Consider the following 10,539-nt stretch of genomic DNA (forward strand, 5'->3'; position numbering starts at 1 on the left):
ATATATGGAATATGAAGCAGTTTCTTGAATGGAAGACAATTGAAAGAGAGAGAGGCAGTTATCACATAGTGAGTACATAGCAAATGCAGCATAGAACCAGTATGTGTCTTAGGGTTTTCATTGCTGTAAAGAGACACCAAATCAAGTCAACTCTTACAAATGGTAGCATTTAATTGGGGCTGACTTACTGATTCTGAGATTCAGTCCATTATCTTTGTTGTGGGGAGAATAGCAGCATCTAGGCAGAAATGGTGCTGGAGGAGCCGAGAGTTCTACATTTTGTTCCAAAGGCAAACGGGAGAAGACTATCATCCAAGCAGCTAGGAGGAGGATCTCCAAGCCCACTCCCAACAATGACACACTTCCTACAATAAGGTCACATCTACTCCAACAAGGCCATACTTCCTAATAGTGCTACTCCCTAATAGTGCTACTCCCTGGGCCAGATATATACAAATCACCATATTATTCTTGTATGAGAATGTTTTTATAAATCTAGTACAATATGTAATAAATATCCATTGAAGAATCTAAAAGAAAAACATATATACAATTATCCAGAATAGAGAAAAATTATAATAACAGTTTATGCCTATCCTCATTTGTTTTTCTTACTGGTATGATAAACACCATTATTAAAAAGTGTTTGGAGTGATAAGCAGTTTATTTGTCTTAAATGATTCTATTCACTATTGTGTAAACTCAGGGCAGGAACTCAAGGCAGGAACCCAGGTGCAGGAATGGAATCAGAGACTATGGAAAAGCACTGGTTACTTTCCGTTATGTAACTCGGGACCGTCTGGCAAGAGGTGTCACCGAGGAATGGTCACAGTAGGTTGGGTTCTCACCATCAAAGAAAGACCCCAGAGACTTCTAAATGCCAGTCTGATAGAAATATTATTTTCTTTTCTTCTATTAAGATTTCTTTCACTTCTACATTTTTATTGGATATGTTTTTATTTACATTTCAAATGGTATTTCCTTTCCAGCTTTCCCATCCATATGCCCCCTATCCCATCCCCCTCCCCCTTTTTCTATGAGGGTGTTCCCTCTCCCAACCTCCCACCCCTTCCCACCTCTCCGCCATGAATATTATTTTCAGCTGAGGTTACCTCTTCTAGAAGACCATAGCTTTGGGGGAAAAAAAAACAACACAAAACACCACAGCAAATGAAAGCAAGCAAGCAAACAAACAAACAAACAACAACAGTAACAACAACAACAATAGCAAATCATGCAGGAAAAGCTTTACTCTGTGTTCCCAGTAGCTTCCAAAAGTGGATATTGGCTGATTTCTACTGGAACTCATATTTGTACATTACTTGATATTTCCTTAAGGACAATGAAAGAGCTCTGTTTGTTTGTTTTGACTTCAAGTCTGGTAATCTTGAAACATAATTTACCAGTTTTTATATAAATTCTCAATTATTGTTTTTAAAAAAGGTAAAAAGGGGTCCTAAGATTGTCAAATTGGCATGTCTACAACTCAACTCTGCCATTGTATGCTTGCCCCTCTCCACCCAGAAAAACAAAACAACATGTGTATTGAAAGATGTTCATAGAACAAATCATCAAAATTCAGTAAAAAGATACCAGCTAAGACTCAGAAATGTGAGGTGGAAGGCTATAAATGAAAGATGGGGCACCAGTCCATACTTTCCTATTGAAAAAAAATTCCTCTTGGATGACTTGTAAAGAATGGAGGACTCTTGGCAAACCAGAACACATGTATATCATAAGGAATTTTCACAATATTCATAGAGATAAACCTAATAAAGGGAGGTATCTGTAAGTGTGGATAGGAACCTATGGAAGAATGGGAACTTGTTTAGTTTTCCTCTCTTCAAAATAAACGTCTAGTAGTGTAGATCAATGCTGTCTTTAGAACGAAGATACTGCACTCGGGCTCAGATACCTCTGCACATTCTCATAGTCCAGCTCTCACAGACATTCCACCACAATAGCATAGGAGTCTTCTCCTTGCAGACTTTCCTTGAAAAGCTAACCATCTGTGATCACAGTATCCAAAGCACTCTATGAACTCAACTAAGTACCAGAGAGACAGACAGACAGAGATAGAAAGACAAAGAGAACTCAAGTCGAGTACAGTTCAAGGGGTACTGAATAACTCTAAGAGAAAAAATAAATATCAACAAAGAACATCATACATAGCAAAGCTATCTTTAATAAACTTTTTCAAGATAATAAAAACTAAGTTAATTCATATCATGCAACTTTTTTTTGCTGAAAATGCAGACTGTAGTCCTAAATCTAGAAGCAAAAGTTAAAAAATCTCTATCATAAAAATTATGAAAGTATAATAGAAGCACTGCACTAGAAGAACAAATTCACAAGGATAAATACAAATGGATAAAATTTGTTAATAAAATAATATCCTATGTTACCAAAGTGAAGAAATGAAGGATAGATCAAAGGATATCAGAGCAAAGAAAGTACTGTGAACAACATAAGAGTGAACAATTACTGTTTGTCTTTATGAAAAACTTTCAATAAAAATAAATGTTTTAATAAAAGAATAGAGAAAAGCTAATGACTTACAAAATAATATCTAACAATGGGATAGTCATAGGCAAGTCACACCAATAAAGCACACATATACATGCTAACACAGGAACTAAAAGTAAAAGAAAATGGAGAGAGAGGGAGAGAGAGAGAGAGAAAGAAAGAGAGAGAGAGAAAGAGAGAGAGAGAGAGAGAGAGAGAGAGAGAGAGAGAGAGCATGAGTGCATGAGTAAATATTCTTATAGTCAACAAAGCTGGCTTATGGATAAAATTCTAAATGTACAGATGAAATGTAATATAATCATCAAGTGATTAATTTGAAATATCCAAAAAAGAGAGATGTTAACATTGGAGCACCATTGTTTGTAATAAACACAATTAGATCTAAAGAGAAATAAAGCTCTCTGCTCAATAATAATGAGAAACATAAACAATATTTTTCCTTTTTTAAAAAAGATATATAAGAACACTGTAGCTGTCTTCAGACACACTCGAAGAGGGCATCAAATCTCATTGCCGATGGTTGTGAGTCACCATGTGGTTTCTGGGATTTGAACTCAGGACCTTTAGGAAGAGCAGTCAGTGCTCTTAACCACTGAGCCATCTCTCCAGCCCGAACAATAATTTTCTTATAAGACCAATCACCGAAACAAGACGTCAATGAAGAAATGCTGGAGTTAAACTATGGTATAAACTAAATGGACTTAGCTGACATTATCAAATTTTGCATATGTTACCTTCATAATATTTCTTCTTTATAGCATAACATGAGAGATTTTCTAACTTATATCATATATTATGTGCTAAAGCAAGACTTAATAAGGAAAGGACCATGTGTCATTTTTGCCTACTATGCCAGAGCATTGAATGGAAATAATCAATGCAAATAACTTTTAAATAATGTCAAGTATTATTTATCATTATATATTAAATAATGCAAGCAATGGAAAAAGTAGAGACTGAGTTATATTTCCAACATCAAGAGAAAGATAATTAAAATTTACAGATATCCAAAGAGTAAAGCATTTTTATTAAAAGAGACATCCAGAAAAATGAAGCAGAGCAGAATCAACTGAATAATTGCATGCATTTATGATTATCTAATTCCTGACAAAAACATCCAACATATACCTTAGAAAATAACAGTCACCATTAACAAATGGTCATAGAAAACCTGGATATTAATATCTAGAAAATTGAAGCTTAACATTTGCTGCTCACTCAATATAAAAAATCAAAGTTTATTGGATGATTAGATGAAATATTTTTATGTATGCAAATATTAAAAGAAAAATTAAGGAGAAAAGCTCAAGCTATCAAAATGTCCAGTGATAATTTTTCTTGTTAGATTATCATGAATTGTACAGTAGATTACCATGCCATAGATTATAAATTTATTCAAATAAATTGTACCACTAATATAAAGGAAAACAGTATATATTCATTTGCTGTAAGCTGGGGAAGTTATTTCTGAGTAGGCAAAGTTTTATAAATTCATTAAAAGTATCGAGTACAAAATATTTTAATTTTGAAGTCGAAAAATTAACTCATTTATTTATAATGTCTGTAAACATAAAATATCAAAATGGAAATCATATTTATATACATATTAATCAATATTTCCAATCAGAAAAATTATCCATGTGCAAAAGTTGTAGAAGCAAATTTTAGCACAAAAACAATAGGAATACTTCACTAAATATAAATAACTTATATCAAAGAAAACCACATTATAATGATTGTAAAAGCTGTTCAAAAATACATGACTATAAAAGGTAAATGGGTAGAAATATACTATATCATTAAAATAATTGATATACTATATTATTAAAAACAATTTAAGGATTACTAGGGAGTCAGGACTTCAAGACCGATTTTGTGTATTTGATACTACAGAGAGTACTTCATTTAAACAATTAAATAAAAGGAACAGAATTTTCTAGACCTGCTAAGACAAGATAGGGATAAACAATGAATTATAAATACAGCAGGATATGTGTTAATTTTAGAAATACTAAATGAGAAAAAAAAAACAAAATTGTAGTTTTTCTAGTGCTACAACTTGCCGTCTGACAGAAAAGCACCATCCATCCAGTTTCGTTAGACAAATTTTGGATATGGTAATATAGTATGTTGTGATAATGTTGACACTAAGTCATATGAATAATATCTCAGGAAGATAAAACATGAAAAAGCCAATGAAAATACCACTAGCTCCTTTGTTTATTCTGACTCTCTTAGGTTTGCTTTATGTGCAATTGGGGATTATCAATAGCTTATATTTTTTGTTTTATGATTTATTTTATTAATTTTAACTATGTGTGTGCTTGCATGTGTGCATGTGTATGTGTTACATGCCCCTTTCCATGGAGACTAATGGATGTCGTGAAGAGTCATTCTAAAACTCCTTGAAAACAGGGGACATAGCATGCATGAGACCCTGACTTTAAAGCTATTGCAGATTTTTTTTAGGCACTGTTTTGTATGTACATCCTGAAAGTGATTTATCAACTATATGGGGAAATGATCTGAGGTTAAAGCTAATGGACAAGTATGCAAATGAAATTTATTCTCCGAAAAATGCATTTAGTAGACCTGTGCATGTCTGAGGTTTTCTGATGCATAAAGATAGGCTCTAAAAATGCCAGCCAAGTAGAACACTCATTCTAGTTGTCAATGGAACATCCAGTTAGTAACCCCAGAGGAAATCACAAAGCGTCCAAGCACATTGAGAGTCATGAAGGTCACCCTGCATAAATTTGTCCACATTCATGAGTTGTTGCAGCTTAACTGCCACAAAGACAGTCTTAAGCTCTGCTTCACCTTGTGCTGCTGAAGTGGCAAAAGTCACTGGATAAAGTCCCAGCACTGCATCCAGAGTTATCATTATCTTTAATGCAAAGTGGCCCGGATTCAGGAACATGTCCCTAAGCATCTGCCTATCGGGAACAGCATTTCATAATTCTCCTAAGCTTTGGAAAAGAAGCCTTTTGCTGTTTTGTACAAATTTCAAAAGAAAAATACCAGTGAAAACTTTCTATAGACTATGATGAAGCACATTTTAAGTCAACAGTGACAAATTGAAATAGCTATGAGATGATTTAAAATTCTAAGTGCTGACAATACAGATATTAACTGTTATGTCAAAGTAATAGTCACACTACTGGGTGATATGCTTTATATATTTAGCACTTAAAATTGTTTGTAAGATTCTGACTTTCCAAACACTATACTCGCTAGCACATTTGCCATTCTGTATGAACAATTCATTCAGAAAAGTCTTGATTACCAGCACACAATTGGAACATTAGTATATAATCTAATAAAATTGCAGTGAATCTGAAATTTTGATTCTCTATTCCTTCATTGCTACAAATGTGTATTTCTTATTTAATTATGTAGAAAAAGTGATCATCTACAGTTACATCCTTTTATGTTACCTAGGTACCATGGCTTAAAGATGCTACAAAACATGCAATTTATCTTTGAATATTATTTAACACTATATTTATCTTTGCTCTAACATTGAATCATCTCATATATTATAACTTAAATTTGGCATAAACTAGCTTTTTAATGTTAATAAATATCAAGAAGCCCATGCTATAGTATAAATTATTATCATGTATAGTTTAGCTTCATGCATAAAAACTAGGGTGAAAACAAATTGATGTCCTCTAGAAATGCACAGAGAGATAATGAGGAGAGTAGTGCTAGAATGCCAAAAGAAAAATGTGGAAGGAAGTTAACGGCAAAGAGAAATCAAATATGTAAATAATTAATGCTGCTTAATAAAGGAGCAAATAAAACCTGACAAAATATTGAAAAACACAATAAAATTGAAATAATAGACTAAAAGGACCCGACATGGCATATTACAAGGGGGTTAAAGGATAATGGCTAGAAAAAAAATCATATTATGAGCAAGAGTTACTGTGATGAGTCCAACTTGTTCTACAAGGATGGGTTTGTGAACTTATTTACTCCCTTAAATGTTCATTTTCTTCCACCGGTTCTTACTAGGCAATAGGGAGAATGAGAAAGATCATGTTTATAAATGATCAGCCAAGGCTTTGGTACATTGAAGGCATTTTACCTTGTTTGACTTTATTATTTTACTTCGATCATGGGCTTGCAGCTTTTTAAGTCTGATCTGCCTATGCATTTAGAGCTCATAGTCTGAAGAAACAAGGCTTCTCAAATGTCCCACTTCTCTGTCTCTGTCTCTGTTTCTCTGTATCTCTGCTCCTCTCCCCATCAAGTTTAATCTTTTTAATCTCATCCTGTAGTCATAATTGGTACCTCCTTCATCCATAGCATTTGTTTCATAGGCTATGTTGAACTAAGACATTGTATGGAAATTCACACCATGTGCTTATAGGATGTAAAGTTATATATTAGTACAGAGGTTTTCTCTACATAGATCCATCATCTTGCCAATGACTGGTAGCTTTCTTGCTTTTCATTTAAGTAATTCTTCTTAATGAAATTCTTCTCCAGATTTTAAAGGGAAATGCCTCAGTCCCTGAGGTCTCATAATGTTGTCTCTGATGTCATGCCACGACCATTTACAATGATGTCCCACCAAAGGCCCAATCCTGACTGCTCACTTATTGAACCTTTCTTCTAATACAGCTCATCCCTGAATGGTAATTAGATGTCAGCTCCTTCTCTGTATCTTCCCAACAGTTTCTGGCTACCTCTTTTCATTTTGCTATCTAGATGATAATTTTGTTGATTAAATTAATATGAAATTGCAAAAATAGTATGAAACAAATATTCAAGATTATCTGTAAATTGATTAACTTGATGATGGCAATGCATAAATCTATGTATGGAAATTATTAATACATGATTATGTATATATGTATATATCCTTTATTTGTCAGTTCAGTAAATAAATATGTTCCAATTTGTTATTAAAATTTATTATCTTGAATATTATCATAAACATTAAGGATAAAAAACAAGAGAACAAAATTCATAAATCAAAAACCTTTTTGAAAAGGAGGTCTCAGACATATAAAAATCATTGCCCCTGTGTGTGTGTGTGTGTGTGTGTGTGTATGTGATATAATACAGTTTGATGAAAACATAAAACACTGAACATCTTAGAAACAGATGTTTTCAAAAATCTAGAAAATATTGGCACATTCTAAATGTGAAAAAAAATGAAAGATTTTACTGTATAACAGAACTTTTAGTTTCAAAAGGTATTATAAGTTAAAGGAAGACAAATTTTGCAAATAACAAATATCTCATCACAACTGACCAGAGAAAACACCAAAATAGATAAGCAAGAAACAATGGGAAAAATAAAAATGGCAACTGAATTTTAAAACTATTTATCATTTGAATATGTTGTAATAATGCATTTCTACTATCAATCTGGAGATTCCTCAGAAAATTGGAAAGAGATCTACCTGAAATTCCAGCTCTACCACTCTTGGGAATATGTGCAAAAGATGCCCCATCATGCCACAGGGGCATGTGTTAAACTATGTTCATAGTGACCTTGGTTGTGATACCCCAAGCCTGAAACAACCCAAATGTCCCACAATGGAAGAATGAATACAGAATATGTTATTCATTTAGACAATGGAATAGTACCCAGCTATTAAGAACAAGGACATCATGAGTTTTGTAGGCAAGTGGATAGAACTAGAATATATTATCTTGAGTAAGGTAGCCCAGACCCAAAAGGACATGCATGGTAAGTACTCACTTATAAGTGAATATTAGTCAAGAAAGTACAGAATACCCAGGACACAACCCCAGGACTCAAGGTTAACAAGCTGAAGGACCCAAGTGAGGATGCTTCAATCCCACCTGGGAAGAAGAAGGGGATAGGGGTAGAGGGGGGAAGGGACCAGGGTTGGAGAGGGTACCAGGAGAGGAAGAGGGGAACATGATCAAGTGTTGGGAGGTGGGGCAGGACTGAAGCCCTGAGGGCCAGCAGAAAGAATGGAAACAGGCAACCTTGGGAAGTGGTGGGGGGACCTTCTAGAATGTATCAGAAACCTGGTAGGTGAGAGACTCTCAGGGTTCAAAGAGAGGTACCTTGGATCAAGTGCTTTATAGTGGGGAGGGGGAACTTGTAGTGTCCACTTCCAGTGGAGGGACAGAACATCAAGTAGAGGGATGAGGTTGCCATCCCATAGTCAAAAGCTCTGACCTAGAATTGTTCCTCTCTAGAGGAGCTGCAGGGACAAAAATGGAGAAGAGAATGAGAGAAAGGAGGTAGAGTGACAGGCCCAGATTGTGATCCAGCTCAAGGGAAGCCCCAGGGCCCTGACAATGTTACTGATGCTGTGCTGTGCTTGCAAAAGGAAACCTAGCATGGCTGTCCACTGAGAGGTGCAACAAGTAACTCAAAGAGTCAGATGCAGATCCTAGCCCCTAACCAATGGATGAAAGCCAGGGACCCCTGTGGCTGAATTGGAGAAAGTTGAAAGAAACAAAAGAGAAGGGAGCCCTATGGGAGGACCAGCAGTCTCAACTGACTTGGATCCCCAAGATCTCTCAGACACTGAGCCACCAACAAGGAAGCATACACTAACTAGTCCAAAGCCCCTGACACTATACAGCAGAGGACTGCTTGCTCTGTCCTCAGTGAGAGAAGATGCACATACCCCTTGAAAGACTTGAGGTCCCAGGGAGTGGGATGATCTGGTGGGGTGGGGGCAGGTGCTGGAGGCATTCTCTTGGAAACAGAGTGGGGAGTGGAGGGGGGTTGGGAAGGAGAGCAGTTGGGGACAGACCAGGAGGGGGATGAAGTCTTAACTGTGAAAAAGGATTAAAGAGTAAAAATGAAAAACAAAACAAAAAATGTATTTCCATTTAAATAGATTTATTTTTAGGAAACTCTGTGTGTGTGTGTGTGTGTGTGTGTGTGTGTGTGTGTGTGTGTGTGTGTGTGTGTGTGAGTCAAAAGTATAGAAAGCTCTCTTGTGTATTTTGGCTCCTGCCTACGATCTCCTTAGCTACTGATGTTCTGCAAGAGTAATATAATTCTTGCAACTGCAGAAAATACATGGAAAAATATTACTGACAACATGTATACTACATATTAGGTTCACTCTTTTCTTACTCTGTGGGTTGTACCAAATTCATCGTGAGGTGACTCACCATAAAAGATTCAAAGAGAATAGCTTCAGTTTTAAAAATATTAGGTTTACCTTGTAACCCAGAGCAAACAGTAATCTTACTATATCGACAAGTTTGCTCTTTCTAGAGCCTTCTGGTTTTGAACTACTACAATTTGTAGCCTGTGCACAGCAGCATTTTTCTTTCTTTTATGTCCTCCCAGAACCACAACTCATCTCTTTGTAGCACTGGGCAATATTTCATTGTGTAGATGAGCCTCCAAGTGTTCACTTGTTCCTGAGAGGCCATGCTGATTACTTCCCAGCTTGACAGTTACAAATAAAACTTCTCTAAGAATCTACATGCAGGTCTGTATGCATAAACCTTTTCAACCATTGGGCGAGTATAAAGGTTCATGGCAGCCAAGTCATAAGAAAATGAGTAAAAGTAGTTATGTCAAAGCTGCTAGTTTTCCAATGTCAATTCATTGTTTTTCATTCACAGAGCTAACAACTGAACTTTCCTTGGCTTCACCCTTTCACTAGCCCTTAGTGTTATACAAATTCTGGGTTTTGACTTTTATTAAAAACTGTGCAACTTTATCTCAATGCTCTCTAAGTTTCTAAATCTCTAATGACAGAAACATGTGTCATCTCTCCAGATCTTTAATCTTCTTTGGAGTAATATCTATTGAAGTTGTTAAGGAGTATATTTAATAGGGTACTATTTCTGTCTTGTTGGGTGTTAAGGGTGCTTACTATGTGGTGACTAGTAGTTCATTGTCTGCCTATTAGGAGAATTTTCTCCAACTTTGTAGTGTATTTTTCATACTCTTAGCCATGACTTTCCAAGAATCACAAAATTAATTTGCTCACCAGTTTATTCATGTATTAAATATAAAGGTTGTCCACAATAAAGCATAATTATACT

The sequence above is a fragment of the Rattus rattus genome, chromosome 1 (assembly GCF_011064425.1).
Source record: "Rattus rattus isolate New Zealand chromosome 1, Rrattus_CSIRO_v1, whole genome shotgun sequence".
NCBI classification, from domain to species: Eukaryota; Metazoa; Chordata; class Mammalia; order Rodentia; family Muridae; genus Rattus; species Rattus rattus.